Raw genomic sequence first — 18,490 nt, forward strand, 5'->3', positions numbered from 1 at the left:
AACATCCTGATCCATTGCAAAGCTAAACCTATAATCATAATTGAAACCTTAATAGAGTCGTGGCCACATAAACCATGAGTAAAAATGCTAAAATGGTAAGTTCCCTTTTCCTTTTCCCTTTCCCTGATGCTCAGTTTGTAGAGTACTATTGCACATGCATTATGGTTTCTCTATTGTAAAGAGCAGAACTTATGTCGGTATCAGCAGCCTCACAATAAATAGGAATTGCTTGCAGCAGTAGACACAAACATTGCTCACACAGCGCTGGTCTTTAAGTAGTTATTTCAGACATACACCATCTTTTTCAGCTGTGGGCTGCTTGACCTTTGAGGAACATGCCAAAAACATCTTTCAAAACACTACAAATGTTACAAATCAGTCCAGAGGTTCAGCTATAGATCATGCTACAAGATCCTTTGATCATTATTCTACCATCTTGACTTAAATATTGTTCTACGGGTGGTTCTGTTTCCCCCAAAATAAAAAGTGAAGAGAGCTACTATAAAAAATAAGTGTTGTAGTGCCTTTATATAAATATACCTTGATTGCTAATTGAGGATGGGTGAGACATAATTTGAAAGTCAAATCTATTTACTGGCAAGAAGGGCTGCAGAGAATTCCATCCCAAATCCTTTGTGAACATCCTCAATTATGTATTTTGAGAATGTCTTAATTTCATGATCAGTGTTGAAACCCAGTGAAAAACAGTAACACAGTTGTCTATTAAGATATTATTATTATTATTATTATTATTATTATTATTATTATTATTTTAATTTATTGGATTTGTATGCCGCCCCTCTCTGTAGACTCGGGGCGGCTAACAACAATGATAAAAACAACATGTAACAATCCAATCCAATACTAAAATAACTAAAAAAAACCCTTATTATAAAAACCAACCATACATACAGACATACCATGCGTAAATTGTAAAGGCCTAGGGGGGCAGAAAATCTCTGTTCCCCCATGCCTGATGGCAGAGGTGGGTTTTAAGAAGCTTACAAAAGGCGAGGAGGGTGGGGGCAATTCTAATCTCTGGGGGGAGTTGGTTCCAAAGGGCAGGGCCACCACAGAGAAGGCTCTTCCCCTGGGTCCCACCAAACGACATTGTTTAGTTGACGAGACCCGATGAAGGCCCACTCTGTGGGACCTAGCTAGTCGCTGGGATTCGTGCAGCAGAAGGCGGTCCCTGAGATAATCTGGTCCTGTCAACTTTGTCAACATCCCAATTTTTTTTTTACCCCAGTTCTTCTGAATATTTCCATAAAATCCCACCTGGATAACACAAGTCTACTTACGTAATACAGAAGTAAAATGCTCTTTCTATCTGTTGAATAATTTAAAAAAGCAAAAATGTGGTGGTTATGATGGTGACTTTCATGAAAAACAAGCATTTACTTTGATTTTAATTAGATATTCACTGTCAAAGATGTGTTTGAAGAAAAGTTATCAAATCTATCAGGAATACAAATCCACATAATTTGTTTGATAAATGCTTACCTTTTGATCAGTGGTCTCCTACTATTCCTGTTACTCCTATAAAACACAGTTTCACTTTCTTCATGAAACCTGTGTGAAAAATAATTATTTACAGAATATATTACAGAATTATATACAGAATATTGTGCAAACATTCATTAATTTCAGTAATGCAAGTCAAAAGGTGAAACTTAATACATGAGAGATAGTCATAACATGCAAGGCAAGATCGTTCAAGCCATGATTTGTCAAATAATTATGATGAATATGGGGTATAGCTCATGAAAACCCCAAATCCACCATCTCAGAAAATTAGCATATTACAGGCAATCAATAAAACAAGGATTGTATATAGAACAATATCAGACATCTGAAATGTATAAGCATGCGTATGTACTCAGTACCTAGTTTGCACCCCTTTTGCAGCAATTATTTCCTCAATGCGGTGTGGCATAGAAACTATCAGTCTCTAGCACTGCTGAGGTGTTATGGAAGCCTTCAGTTCTTCTGTATTGTTCAGTCTCATGTCTCTCATCTTTCTTTTGGCAATGCCCCATAGATTCTCTATGGGATTCAGGTCAGGCATGTTTGCTGACCAATCAAGGACAGTAATTCCACAGTCATTGAACCAGGTTTTGGTTCAAGACATGAACCAGGCATTTAGTGGTCCAAAATGTCCTGGTAGCAGACTGTATTGACCCTGGACGTAATGAGGTACAGTGGATGAACAAAAACATGACATGGCTCCCCAAATTGGCACACACTGTGGAAACTTGACACTGGACTTCAAGCATCTTGCAGTGTGTGCCTCTACATTCTTCCTCCATATTCTGGGTCCTTGGTTTCCAAATGAGATGCAAAAGTTTCCACTCCAAACTGAGATGGTGTTACAGTGCTCATACCAGTCAGTGGCCTGGGCAGTTAGGGTGGCCAGTACAAATTGATTGGTTTGTATATTACCAGGTACAAAGTAGATACAAAAAAGATCTAGTAGAATTCAGAATTAGTGAAAAAATAAACATGATAGACAAAATGTTATTAGGACCAGAGAAGAAATTAATAACAAAAACGTATAGCTTTATGTTAAACTATGAAAATATAGAAGAAGTGGTTAAGGAAAATATGATTGCCTGGATGACCAATTTTCCTCCCTTAAGTGGCTGCACGTGCTGCAGGAACATATTCCAGCTGAGAATAAGTGGGCTCACCAGTCCTTGAATAAACTTCTCGCAGCTGCCCAATTTACCTCAGATTCGAGTTTGCAAACAGCCCAATTTGCTGCCCAGGCCATGGGGTTAGCTGTAGTAGCCCACAGGATGAACTGGGTCCAGAGCTGGCCTGCTGATGTTTATCACAAATAGTGGTTGGTGTCCACCCCCATTTTGTGTCAATCCCTTTTCAGAGCAGCGCTATACCCCATAATGTTGGAGTCTAAAAATAAGAAGATTCTTCCTTCTTGCACAAAGAAATCCACCTCCCGATCATCATCTTTCTCTAGATAGGCCCTTGGGCATTTGGGGGGTTTTCAGCAGCCAGACTTAGATTGGCCACTAGGGGCTCCCAAGTTAGATGGCTCTTTCAAGGGGCCAGTGGTCACCCCTTCCAATGGAACAAATAAATAGCCACCCCAAGTCTTTGGAGAGGGGTGACATACAAATCTAATAAACTATAAACTATAGCTATAAATTTGAATCATTCATTGGTGTTTGACTGGTGCTCCTTGAAAGCCAGTGGGAGAAAATCACCAGTGATACCTGGGTCCAGGAAACCCTAACATCTGGTCTCTAGGTAGAGTTCTTTTCCACCCCCGAGGTTTTTCCTCCACTGCCCCTTGCCCTCTGAATGCCACCAAAAGGGTCCTCATGAGGGAAGCCATTCAACAACTGCTGAACATTAGAGTCATCCAGTCTGAGGAACAGCAGGGACAGGGGTTTTACTCCATATTGTTTGTGGTGCCGAAATCCTCGGGTGGGTCGAGAGGGATCCTCAATCTGAAACACCTTAACAGGTATATTATATATATTATATAATATTATATAATATATATATTATATTATATATATAAAAGATGCACACTCTGCAATCCATATTGACGGGCATTAGACAGGGAGATTTACTCTCCTCTATAGATCTCTTGGAGGCCTATCTCCATGTCCCCATTAAGGAATCCCATCACCAATACATGCGGTTATGCTATGAAGGGGTGCATTACTAGTACCAGGTGCTACCATTTAGCCTATCATCAGTGCCATGGGTACTTACCAAAATTTTGGCCACCTTGGCAGCCCATTTATATTCAAATCCAATCAGGGTCCAGTGTTACCTGGATGACATCCCCATCCAATTATCTTCTCCATCCCAGGCAGAATGGGGCATCATGGGTTCCTGACCAACTATCCCCTTCCACCAGGTTGACATATTTGGGGACCATTATCAACTCTCTGGAGTGCAAGGTGTACCTGTCCCAGGAGCGGAAGGACAATATATTGAACTTGGTCCATCAGGTCCGGAAACAAAACATAGTTCCACTGAGCCTATTTTCGTCCCTCCTGGGACAGATGATTTCAGCCATCCATATTACATCTTGGGCTCATCTGCACTTCAGGTACCTCCAATGGTTTCTTCTCTCATCTCAGCAGGCAGGATACAGTGCCTCTCCGGCCAAGGTCCAGGTTCCAGCTGCTGTTTGGGACTCCCTCCAATGATGGATGTTGAAGGCCATAGACAAGGGATATTGTTTCCTTGAGCCCAACAGGATTACTGTGCCCACTGATGCGAGCACCCTGCGTTGGGGGGGGGGCATACATTGTCAGATTTGGCACAAGGCACCTGATCTACAGCAGAAACAAGACTCAACATCAATCTGCTGGAACTTTGAATAGTGTACCTGGTCATTTGGCAGTTTGTACCACTCCTGTCAGGTCAACATATGATGGTCTTAACAGACAATGTTACCACAAAGGCCCACATAAACTGACATGGGGGAACAATGTCCAGGCACTTGATGACTGAAATGATGAGGTTGGGCAGAGTACCATCTGCAGTCTCTAGTAGCAGAACACATCACACGGGAAAGCAATAGACTGGCTCAGCCAACACAAGCTTGACCAGCAGAGTGGAGCCTCTACTCAGGTCTAAACCAACAGCTGATTGAGCACTTTGGGTTGGCAGACATGGACCTCTTTGCCACCCTGGACAATGCAAAACTGCCCAGGTTGTGACCAGACTCAGGGGAAAGAGGTAACAGATGCTGTTCATTGCACCTGGCCCCAAGGTAATGCAGGAGAGGTCGTCTTCCTGCTCCCCACTGTCCCAGGAGAGGCTGGTTTGTGGATCTTATGTCCCTCTCTGTATCCCCCTCCTTGGAGGATACCACTGACAGAGTGGTCACTTGCCTAATTCAGCATCCAGATCTGTGCTGGTTACAACTGACCACCTGGCACTTGAGCGACTCACTCTGATGTGCCAGCAGGTCCCATGACATCAGACATTGTACAAATTACATTTACCTCTAGGAGGCTGTCCACAGAATGGATATATTCGGCTACCAAAGTGTGGACAGTTAGGGTACTTAATGTTCTCCAGTTCCTGTGCCAAAGCCTTTCCCCAAACATGCTCCATCGCCAGCTTGCAACTCTGTCAACAGTCTTGCAGATCCCTGAACACCCTGACTTCACAAGTTCCTTAAAGGAATGACCAATCTGTTCCTGCCCACAGCTCACTGGTTCCTGACTTGGGACCTAACCAAAGTACTTCAGGCACTTTTGGGGGATCCATTTGAACCCTTGGTGACTACGTACCTCAAACATTTGACTTACAAGGTGATCATTCTGGTGGTGGTGACTTCAGCCCACCAGATCTCTGAGTTAGTTGCCTTATCTGTAAGGAGGGATTTGTGTTTTTTTCACCCAGACAGTGTAGTACTGACACTAGACCCTACCTTGGTTCCAAAGGTGAACTCATACTTTCATAGGGCATAGGAGATCATTCTCACCAGTTCTTACCCTGTTCCAACCACTGAGGAGGGGGAGCACTGGCATTAGCTGGATATGCCTAGAACTCTAGATACATATGTAAAACGCACCTCCTCTTTTTGTAAGACAGAGGCTCTTTTCATTTCATTTCAACTGACCTTTCTGGGATGAAATATGTCATTTTCAATGGTGGGTCATTGGATTTGTTCTGTTATTGCCTTGTCTTATCACTGTCTTTCCTTACCACGACCTTCTGCTGTGTGTGGAGGGGTACATTGTATTTGCTATGGAAGAAACACTATAGCGTAACCATCGTTCCTTGCCAAAAGACAGTAGAAAGTGACAATAGAGGGACGCTTTTATACTTCAAAGTCAGTCCTGATTGGTTAAAAGCAGTGTCTTCCCATCGTTGGAGGTTAGCTCCACCCTATGAGAAGGGACATATCAGTAGGTCCAACACCCATTCTCTTTACAGACAAGACCCAAACATGTCTCTTCTGTCAGAAGACAAGGAACGAGGAATCACTGATAAGCTTTTGGTTACTGAGAATGAAGTTCTAAGGATCAACCAGTGATCAATGTTACCAAATCTTGTACAATTTATTTTGAAATAATCATGTAGTCTATTGATTGTTGTTTTGTATTTTGATTACGTAAGATTGCCACTATTTGCATTGGATGTTATTTCTTATTTCAATATGTTATATGTTGAAAATATATTTAATATTAAATATATTTATTACATTTAATATCTTCTGCTTAGAATATTTGCCAACGGAAGTTTTTTTTAACAACAACAAATGTACTGCTTTAATCCACTAGACTCTTGTGATTTTAATGTTCTGTGGTACTTTATGAATTACATTTTCCCTCTTATTATGATTGTAAATATTTGTCAACGTGCCTTTTATGTCAACATCGTTATTTATTTGTATAGATCACCAAAGATTCACTTCATTCTGTTATATTTGAGGTATGCAACTTCTAAGCTTTTCAAGATAGGTACTAGTAAGATCTTTGTCCTTCATGGTCATTCGTGGTGTGTCAGGTTCTATTTTGGAGAATCACACCATTTATTGAAAAGAAATTCATGCAATATTTTTTTCTTTATCACTGCTTTATTTCAGGGATGTGCAAATTGACACTAATTCTATATAAACCATCTCTTCCACATGGCTCAGCTATAAAAATTAGTCATTTTATTTACATGATCTAAAATTACATTTTTATGTATAAACACTTCATAAAATTATGAAAGGCCTATTTGCAGAGAGGCAACTATTTTTAAAATAGGGTATTTTAATTTTAATTTTAATTTTCCTTACTGGATACCAGCTGATGAATCCACTTATAGAATTGGAAATTAGGAAGTTTGGCTGAAACTGCTTAAGAAACTTTAATTTTTTTATTGTGTAAGTGAACAAGAAGATGTCAGGTACATCTACACATCTGTAATGTTTCCCTCGCTAAATATGAATTTGGTCATAGAGAAAAATAACGTTTGAAGCGATACATTCTGCTTCTTTCAGAAAAAGCAATACTTTATGTGCACCAAATATCCCTATTATGTAAAATATCTTATATTTATTATTTAATAAATCACTTTTTATATCCATGTTGTACACTATTGACCTGGAAACAATATATGAAAAATCAATTTCAGACTGTTTTATATCCTTAAATATCTCTGATTTTAGTAACTTTTGATCTAGACCACTTTCAAGAAAACTTATTTATTTGTTAAACCTAAATGCCATACATCTCACCTAAAAGTGATTCTAAGCAGTTTGGATGCTTACATATGGACATTAAATTTTAAACCCTGCTTCCTATTTTAATTTAGATTAAAATTGTATTGGAAATATATTCACCAATTAAAAATGGAATGCCCATTAGAATAATAATAAAAGCATTGGGAAGAAGATAAAATGTATTTTATTTTATTTTATTTTTTATTTTATTTATTTTATTTTGTCAAGTACATATGGTAGTATACATACTGTAAATATAACACTGTTTATATACACGAGATGAGTACTAATAAGAGAGAAACATTAGGACAGGGACAGTAAACACACTGGAGCACTTATGGACACTGCTTACTGACAGAAATTGGATTAGGCCAACAGTGGATAGACTAAGGGTAAAGTTTTGGGGGTTTGGTGATGAAACTACAGAGGCATTAATTACTTGGTTGCTGAAGTCGTATTTTATACAGTCAAATTTGGAGCAGTTTATTTTGAGTTTGTATCTGTTGTGTGTTATTGTATTGTTGTGGTTGAAGCTGAAGTAGTCATTGACAGGAAGGACATTGTAGCAGATGATTTTATGAGCTATGCTTAGGTCCTGCCAAAGGCAACAGAGTTTCTAAACCTAGGATTTCAAGTCTGGTTGCATAAGATATTCTGTTGTGAGTAGAGGAGTGGAGAACTCTTCTCATAAAGTATCTCTGGACACTTTCTAATGTATTTATGTCTGAAATGTGGTGTGGGTTCCAGACAGATGATCTGTATTCAAAGATTGGTCTGCTGAAAGTTTTATATGCTTTGGTTAGTAGTGTGATATTATCAGAGAAAAAACTACATAAGATTAGGTCAACAACTATTTAAGCCTTTTTGGTGATGTTGCAGTGGGCTTTGGCACTTAGGTCATTTGATATGAGTATTCCAAGGTCTTTTACAGAATGAGGGTTGTCTGTAAGGTCTTGTCTATTTAGCTTGTATTTGGTGTTCTGATTCTTTTTGCCAATGTGTAGGACAGAACATTTGTTGGTTGAGATTTGGAGTTGCCAGATGTTTGACCATTCAGACACAAAGTAGAGGGGTACTCTTTTTGTAGGGTAGCAGTGTTATCAGTGGTGTTGAAGTGTTTCACATCATCGGTGAAGAGAACGCAGTTTGTTTGTGTTATATTGGGGTGGCTTCAGAGGGACAATTCCGAGAAATCCAATCCAATGAGAGTTTAAATATGATCTGAAGAGTTTTAAAGGGTTTTTTTTACATCAATTTCTGTGGGAGTTTTAAGATGATAGTAGGAATTTTTGCCTCATTCAATAATTGCAGTACTGGAAGTAGCTGTAGTTGCAGTGGTAGTGGTGGTGGAGGCTTGGGGACTGGCAGAATCTGTGAAACCATGGCAGTAGTGGCTTTGTCTGTTTTGAGGAAATCAGCAGCAGTAGCAGAGATTTGCGATGGGAATCCGATGGTGACTATGCCTATCGATGGCAGCTTTGCCTTCTGATGGTGGTTTTGTCTGCCTCGTGGGAATTGGGGGCAGTAGCAGATATTTGCAGTAGAAATCCAATGGCAATATGGTAGCTTGATATAATTGGTATAATTGGTAGAGGAGATTGGCAGTAGGCTTGCTACAGCAGTACTCAGTGGTCTGGGATACGGTCTCACCTTCGCTGGGATACAGCTTTGCCTTCCTCGTTGGGCATCACCATCACATCTCTAGACAGTCTCTGGGTGATAGAGTGCTCTGGGTTTTCTGATGATATTTTCTGCGCCTCACAGAATCTCACAGATTTCCGTGGTGACTCTCACAAAGTAAGGATGTAGTGGGAGAACGTTTCATAGATTCATGTGCTTCACAGCAATCCTATTGTTATAGGGATGTGTGGGTGCTTTAGAGCATCTTCAAATATTTTATTGGAATATATAATAAAAGAAGCAAATCAATAAATAAATCTGTTGGCTACAATCAAATTGTAAAACCAGAAAAGTCTGAAAGCCCCAATTTTTAACATTTCTTTTTGTGAAGAATCGTTTTATGAATGTGTACAAAATTCTATCCTTAACCATTTTCCCCTATCATATATTTAATAGGATAGCTCTTCATCAAATGTATATAGCTCTCAAAAAATCCCCTGTTCTTTAGAGCTTTCATATATCACTGATCTCAATTTAAATACTCACATACTGTTAAAATATACATGTTAGTAGATTGCAGAACAAAATTGCCAGATCAAATCTGGTCATTTTAGCAATATGATTTGCTCATACTAAGTGGTCAAAAATGTGTTAAACTTACTTCTGACCTAGATGCATCCCCCACAAATAAACAATAAAAAACTAGCAACAATATATACTTACTTCAGTGATATATTCTGAGTTTATTTTGAGTTTATTTTTCATTTGATAATATGACTGAATACTTAAACAAGCCCATCAAAGTGTTTACCCAGATATGGATCTCTATTAATGGGACTTGGAAGTAATCACAAACAGTAAGCTTTTTCCCTGATATCCCTTTGGCAAATTTGCAGAATGTTGTACTAATTTCAAAAGTCATTGTATGGATGAGACTTGTACATAATAATCTATGTCTCCCAATTCATGGTTTCCATATGCTAACATATACTTTTTAGAACTATAGTAAATGATCAACATTTCCATTCTTGTTAAAATGGACAAGAGTAGAGAAATGATATGCCACTGTACTTGACCCTGGAACTGGTATTCTTTAATATTTTCACTGATAACTTGAAATGGAATGGAATGCATGTTGAATAAAAAGTGGATGGGATAACTAATGCTTTAGACAAGAACAGCAAAACTCAATATGAATGTGTGTGCTTAAAGGTTGAAAACAAATGAACGTAATATTTAGGGAATGCAATAGTTCTATACAGATGGAAATTGGAAAAAGCAACTGGATTTTCTTTTCTTATTTTTTCCTTGAAAGCATTTCATTCTCATCCAAGAAGCTTCCAATAGCACTGAAGAAGCTTTTTGGATAAGAAGTAAAACATTTTCAAGGAATCCCCACCCCCTGCAAGAAAATCCAGTTACATTTTGGAAAAGCACATTTGGAATAAACATGACTTGGATGATTGAGAATCTCCAAAGATGTACAAATGGAAAGTGTAAAATATTGGACTTGTTCTCTTATCTTGGGAAGAGTCTTTAGATTATAGTTGATCACAATTGCTGAATATGAGTGAGCAATGTGAATTGCATGTCTCATAAACAAAGCAAACATTTTAATTACTGCAATCAGTTTGGACATCCAATTTTAAGAAAGATTCACATAAGTGCAGGTGCAAAGGAAAGCAACACAGATGATTGGAATTAAAAACTAAATTTTAGGGGAAGAGCTTGAGTGAACTGGCAGTTTTTGCCTTTTGAAACAAATACAGATGAAAGAAAATTTAATTATTTATAATTACAGTTGCAATAAAAAAATTTCAAGTTCATAAATACAATTATAATGACAAAAATATATTGGCCATTCTGAGCACCAAACTTGAAATGCATTACATCCTGTTGAAACAGCAGCACCGAGGAAATACAAATACAAATTTACTGGATCCAGTGTTGCTTATAAAAGCATGTCCAAACATTATTGTCGAAATGCTATGGTTCATGTCCTACTTAATGTACAGTATGTAGCACATAAATTTATTCTGAAATGCAATAATTGTCTGTACTATCCAGAGTTACAGGATTGACAATCTCAAGTGGCTTTTAATTCTTTGTTTACTAGGCAGCGAAAGAGCTCAGATCTGCAATAAAATTGTAAGAATTGTAAAGCTGTCATAATATACAATCGCAGTAATAAAATATAAGTGAATCTCATATAGGGAAGATAATGATGACGATGGCGATGATGATATGATATTTCCTATTTCTCCCACTCCTGAAAGAAGGCCTATGCATTGCCATCACTGAAAAGTTCAATATTCTTGTCCTCCTTTGTTCTCCTTGTATTACAGTGCGTCTGTTATTTAGCCATTTAAACAGATCAGCAAAGTGGTAATCAAGGCAAAGCTAACCTTAGAACATAAGTGCCTGTCTGAAGTCAAAAAAGTTTAAATCCCATTAGTTTGTTATTTTGTGTGTGTGTGTATTTATGGAACTGTAATATCAGCAAACAGATTGAACAAAATATATTTGTACAGAATAAATCTGACACCAGACTCCATAGTGGGACTATTGGTCAAATGACCTGCTAACTGAACGGCATTGCAGGAAAAGACAGTCTGGTGCTCCCTATAAAGAGTTGCCTTGCAGGTCTCTTTTCAGTTCATTCTGTTCGTAAAAGTAATTATCACTTCAGGATGACAGGAGTAGGAGTGTCAATGTTGGTGAGAAAATGCCATGTTCATTCTCAATGATAATTCCCACTTGCTGGAATGATACAGAGCCACTTCAGTGGTTATAAAATACAATGTGACAAATGTTCTCTTTAAAGCTTTCATGCTCCCTAGGTAATATTGCCTCGAGCACTTGCTTTTGGTACTTGATTGTCATTACCATTTTGCAAAATATTGTAGTAATGGCAAGCTAGAAGGAAAGCGGTTTAGAAATCTGTTATCAAATAATATTGTTTAAATAATCATTAATTATTAATCAATTATTAATTATATTATTGTTATTGTTATTTTTCTCCCTCTCCAGGCTTCAGGAGGCTTTCCCCCCACCAGGGCCACATTGCCATTACCTCCGCTATTGGTGCTCTGCGTGCGCAGCTTCGGTTATCTTAGAACCATAGAAACATAGAAGACTGATGGCAGAAAAAGACCTCATGGTCCATCTAGTCTGCCCTTATACTATTTCCTGTATTTTATCTTAGGATGGATATATGTTTATCCCAGGCATGTTTAAATTCAGTTACTGTGGATTTACCAACCACGTCTGCTGGAAGTTTGTTCCAAGCATCTACTACTCTTTCAGTAAAATAATATTTTCTCATGTTGCTTTTGTTCTTTCCCCTAACTAAATTCAGATTGTGTCCCCTTGTTCTTGTATTCACTTTCCTATTAAAAACACTTCCCTCCTGGACCTTATTTCACCCTTTAACATATTTAAATGTTTCGATCATGTCCCCCCTTTTCCTTCTGTCCTCCAGACTATACAGAGTTCTTTAAGTCTTTCCTGATATGTTTTATGCTTAAGACCTTCCACCATTCTTGTAGCCCATCTTTGGATCCATTCAATTTTGTCAATCTTGCATGCATGCATGTGCCTGAGTGTTTTTGCTTCTGCACATGGGTAGGAGGCAAAAATGCGCTGAAATTTCAATAGGGGATGTGCATGAGAAAAAGGTTTTGGTGATTTTTTTTTGCTTCCATGCATACGCAGAAGCAATTGCCCAAATCTCACATATGTGCAGGTCCCCTCATGAGATTGTGCTTCTATGCATGTGCATGAAACAAAACTATGCTGGGATGCACATGTGTGCATGCAAGAGAACTGAAGCTGCACATGGAGTGCACTGTTCACTACTGGTGCGCTGTCCTCTATCATACTGATAGCAAGCCACTACTGCCCCCTACCTCCAGAAGGTTGAAAATCAGCTGGCCAGCATGCACATGCATTCTGGAGCTGACATGGGGCAATGCCTCATGTACCCTCGAATATGGCTCTGCGTGCCACCTGTGTGCCATAGGTTCACAATCACAGACTATATAAGTCCATGATTGTAAACCTAGACTATATAGAAAGTAAAAGCAACTGCAAGTTCTCTATGAGAAATGATCGCCATCGCAGACTATATAAGTCCGTAATAGCGAACCTAGATTATATTGCTTTACTATATAAAAAGCCAAAGCAACTGCAAGTTCCCCATGAGAAATGATCTTCCTAACTATGTTAGAAAGCATTAACTTAAGCATTATCCAGCATATCATATTTACATTTATTTTCCCATTGCTAATTTATTCGTATTTCCCCCTGCCCCCCAAAATGTTAATTTATTCGTGGAGAGTATGTAAATAATTGCTAACAGACAACTATAGGCCAACTACGGTATATCTAGTCACTCCTATATGATATACACTTTATATAAAAATAAAAGAATTTGCAATTCACAGATTTCAAAATCAAAAAGGGTATAACATTAGGCCGTTTTTGAACATGAATCAAAGTTCAAACAGAGAGATGTTTGAACAAGAAATGTATTGGATTGTCATTTTTATGGCAAATTAGTTTATTTTTTCATTAGCTGCTTAATTCAACAAACTGAATGGCAGTGCTTTAGATTGTCATTGCTAGTCAGTAAAAAAGAAATAAGAATATAAGTGGAAAAATATCTCACATAAAGTAATACAGACATACAGAGTTATGTATGTAATCTTAAATTCATTGGAATTTGTAGGAAAAATACTGTTAATACTGCCAATAAGCTGTGATTAGTAATTATCATTCACTAAAGGGTTTTAACAAAATTATTTTTGTCCTATCTGTTTTTTAATCAAAGCAATCACCTACCCTTTGACAGATTGCCACATTAAAAATCCATTTTACTTTTCCAATATCCTGCAATAACAAGCCTAGCAACTAACAATATAAACTTAAATCAATTTCTTATGTTACTTTAATTCATATATATCAGGGGGAGGAAAGAACAAGAATAGAATACTTGTCTGATATTATTAGAAGCTGCCTGGTTAATTTTCCAATATCTTTTCGCCAAAAAATCTTTCGATCTAAAGGAACATGACTTTTGTTTTCTTGGTAATGCTGAGTGGGGAAAGAATGAGAAGATGATTATACATAGCAATTTGTGAAGACCCCTGCCAAACAGGAGAAAAAGTCAGGGACTTAATGTGTCACAATAGCATGTATGCATTGTTTTCTCAATCAGTTTTATATGATCTGTTCAAATAATTTTAAAAGAATTCCATTCCACAGCGATTTGATTTGTCCTATTAATTAATGAGATCAATCAACTACAGATCCCAGATGACCCTTCCAAAGATTTTCAGATTTTGAAGACAACTTCAAAAGACATGTATTTGTGTGTGTGATTGTATGTATGTGTGTGTGTGAGAGAGATTTTTAAAAACTAAAGTAGGATCATAAAAAAGAGAGAGAAAATTAATGCTGTCCTAGCAGAACAGTGGCAAACCCTTGGTCTTCTGGATTTTGCTCAAATCAAAATAGATAACTCTAAAATCAAGGAAGACATTGGAAGAGAAAAATTAGGAGGTATCTTTCTTCTTCTAAATCAGTGGTTTTCAACCTTTCTATGGCATGACCCTTAATACAATTCCTTATGTTGTGGTGACCCCCTAACCATAAATTTAGCACCAATTCTCCCAACAAAGTTTTTAGCTAATTGGCAGGAGGGTCAGAGGGACACCCCCACTGTAAAGGCCTGATTGGTCACATTGTAAAAATATGTTCCAAGGTGCCAGAATAGAAGCTTTAGTTCCTAACACCATGGGAAATTTGTCTTTTCCCATGGTCTTAGGTGACCCTTGTGAAGTGGTCCTTCGACCCTCAAAGGGGTCTCGACCCCCAGGTTGAGAATCACTGCTCTAAATACTAACATATTTGGATGCTTGGCTTCACCTCTCCCAAACACTTTGTTCCCAGGAATATAGTTCAGACAATAAAAATCACTTTTAAACCTGTACAATGAAATAGAAAAAAAGATATGAAATCCAAAATGAGTGGTATCTTATATCTAAACTGTCCTGTCCTTGGGTAAGGTGAATATTCTGCCCAAGGTAGCATATGCTGCACAATTAAAAGGGAGCTGATATGTAATTAGTTGCTTTACTATTATAGTGGAACATATCAAGGACTATCATCAGGTTTACTTTCTACCTCAAACAGCAAAATATTCTGGGTTGTCCATTTGTAGGGAACATGAGGACAGAATGAAATAGAACAGCCTGAAACCTTCAGGTATATTTGAAGTAACAGACACTGCTAGAGGAACAGCATTGATTTATTTGGGTAAGATTTCTGTGGTGCCAGACAAACAAAGGATTTCATTTTATTTAATATTTTTTTCTTTATATTCTGTGAGCGGTATAATCTTTTCAGTAGCGGTCTCCTGGCTGTCACACAAATTGTTTGAAATGTTACAGGAGGAACAGGGTTGGGTTTTTTTTAAAAAAAAACACCTAACCCTCATAGATAGAGTTAGTAGAAATCTGGAACATCATACATACTGTATTTTTCAGAGTATAAGATGCACCAGAGTATAAGAAGAGGGGTCTGCGAAGAGGGGCGGCATACAAATATGATTAATAAATAATAAATAAATAAAATAAGAAGCACTTTAGTTTTTGAGGAGGAAAATAGGGGAAAGAATCTGCTTACCAGGTATTCATCTGGCTAGCATTCTTAGTCTGGTCAGCACAGCACATTATTTTATCTCCTGGTTAAGGGCTTAATTTTTTTTTTAATTCTGAGAGAGTAACAATGAAAGAGCTTGCAAGCCAGTAAGAGCTGGGGACATCATTAGCACCTGGAAAGAAGCAGTCGGAGCAAGTAGAGCAATGGAAAAAACTCTGCAAAGACTTAGGGCTTGGAAAACATTATTCACAGAGAGAAACAATGAAATAGATTGCAAGCTGGTAAAAGCTTGGAACATTGTTAGCACCTGGTTAGGGCTGGAAAGAAACTTCTTTGGAGCAAGTTAGACTAATGGAAAAACCCCTACAAAGACTTAGAGCTTGGAAAACATTCTTCACAGAGAGAAACAATGAAAGAGCCTGCAAGGTATGATCTGGGGAGATAGTTAGCAGCTAGTTAGGGCTGGGCTGGGCTGGGCTGGGGGAAGCTACATTCAGAGTATAAGATGCACCCTAATTATCAGTCTCTTTAAGGGAGGAAAAAGGTGCATCTTATACACCAAAAAATACGGTATTCTTCAATGTACTTATAATTATATATGTAGTTTTACTTAAGATCTCTGCATTTGTAGAGAGACCTGGAAAAAGGAATATTTGTATGTTCCTTTTTCCAGGTCACCCAATTTCCAGCAAGGATATTTATGAGAAAATAATATTGTATCTTTGCAAAAGAAAAAAAGTAATAAAGCCTTTCAATTATTACAATCCATTTTATAGAGTCCGCATCTTAAATATTTGCTGAGATATAGCACTGCATTTTTATGAATAGCTGAAATATCTCTCTCTACCTCAGTGATGATTTTGTTATTATGCTTCAGTAAAAGCCAAAAGAGAAAGCAAAACTATTACTACATTCAAATTTAGTGGGCCTGGGTAGGTATATGGTAGAAAAATATGCCAATTTTACAATTTAGTGGGTAGAATCTAGCTAATGCCCTATCACTTCCATAAGAGCATGTGATCTGGGAAAGGCCTTCTCTAACAAATCATTTTCAGAAAACCACAGGTTGGTATGTTCAAGAAAAGCACGTACAGATCAGGATTATCCAATCTTGACAACTTTAAAATTATGAAATTTAACTCCCAGAATTCTCCAGCCGGTATAAGTAGCTAATGTATTCTGGGAATTGAAATCAAGATGTCTTTAAGTTGCCAAGGTTGGATACACCTAATGAAAATGGTCAGGAGTAAAATACAAAGTTACAGAATTAAAAAAAGAAAAAAGAATTAACCAAAATCACTATGCCACTTTTTTCATTAGCAAATGGAGTACACATTCCCATATTTCTTTTTTCAGGTCATGTGAGCAGTAGATTATATGACAGCAAAACAATTATGTCAGAGGAAAAAAGTAGGGTCAAACTCTGCAGAGTTTATTTGGGTTGATTGGATTGGTTTCAGTTTTGGGGAGAAATAAGGTAAAATAAGTGGCTTTCTAATGCTTACTGCATCTACTTTAATTTATTTTTCATGTTTTTTTAAAAAATATTATATATATATACATACACGTGTGTGTGACATATGTGTTATATGTGTGTGTGTGTGTGTGTGTCACATGTTTTTTTTGCTGAATTTGAAAATTAAGGGAGACTAGGATAGATCTATTTCGGCCCTATTTTGGCGTCATCAGCTAGCCATACCCACTGGGACTTGAACCTGCAACCTTTGCCTTGTAAGGCAGAGAATTATCCTCTAGGCTACAGTATCCAATCCCTTCAGTGACATGTATATATATATATATACAGTAGTCCCTCGCTATACCGCGCTTCACCTACTGCGGCTTCACTTCATCGCGGGTTTCTGAGGAAGTCGATCGGCAGATTTAAACAGCCCGCCGAACTCGATCGGCAGGTTTTTCAAAAAAATATATATCTAAAATTGTAAATACTGTATTTAAATACTGCATCTAAAATAAATACTGTGTGGGAAGGGTTTATAAACACTTAAAACAATGAAAACTTACCAAACAATTACAATATAAATACTTAAATAAGTACTACCAGTCGATAAATTCCCCATCGCGGATTTCACCTATCGCGGCCAGGTCTAGAACTCCTCGCTGCCGCTCGCCCGCCCTTCGCCCGCCCACGCCGTTCACTCGCGCCGCTTCCCAGCTGAGTCCTGAAGCCAAACGCGGAAGTTCGCTTCAGGACTCAGCTGGGAAGCGGCGCGAGCGAACGGCGTGGGCGGGCGAAGGGCGGGAGAGCGGCAGCGAGGAGTTTGCGTGGGTGGTGGGGAAACCCCAGCGCCGCTTCCCAGCTGAGTCCCGAAGTCAAACGCGGAAGTTCGCCTTTGCCTTCTGGCTTCAGGACTCAGCTGGGAAGCGGCGCGAGCGAACGGCATGGGCGGGCGAAGGGCGGGCGAGCGGCGGGCGGACAAGACAAGCGGCGGGCGCAGCAGCAGCGAGGAGTTTACGTGGGCGGTGGGGAAACTCCTCGCTAATGCCCGCCACTCGCCCTCCCGCCAGCAAGAGGGGGAAGACCCAGGGAAGCCGCCCAGCAGCTGATCTGCCCGGCGCCATCTACGCATGCGTGGCCATAGAAAAAAGGGTGCGCATGCGCAGATGGTGTTTTGACTTCCGGGTTGAAAAATCGCCATATAGCCGTTCGCAATGATCGGGATCGCGATACCCGGGGGATCACTGTATATATATATATATATTTCTTTGTTTTCGTAAATTTTCACGGGTATATGTATGTAGATTGTTCTGAGTTCAGGTTTTGCCCTGTGTAATATTTTGCATGTTTATGCGACGTTTCGGTGAAATCACATCCACCATCATCAGGCTTGGAAACTATGTAGATTGTTCTGAGTTCGGGTTTTGCCCTGTGTAATATTTTGCATGTCTATGCGACGTTTCGGCGAAATCACATTCACCATCATCAGGCTGAAGTTCCAATCTTTGTGTTGTTGTAAAATGGAATGTTAGCAACTGTCATTT

Source organism: Erythrolamprus reginae, chromosome 3, assembly GCF_031021105.1.
Source record: "Erythrolamprus reginae isolate rEryReg1 chromosome 3, rEryReg1.hap1, whole genome shotgun sequence".
Taxonomy (NCBI): Eukaryota; Metazoa; Chordata; class Lepidosauria; order Squamata; family Dipsadidae; genus Erythrolamprus; species Erythrolamprus reginae.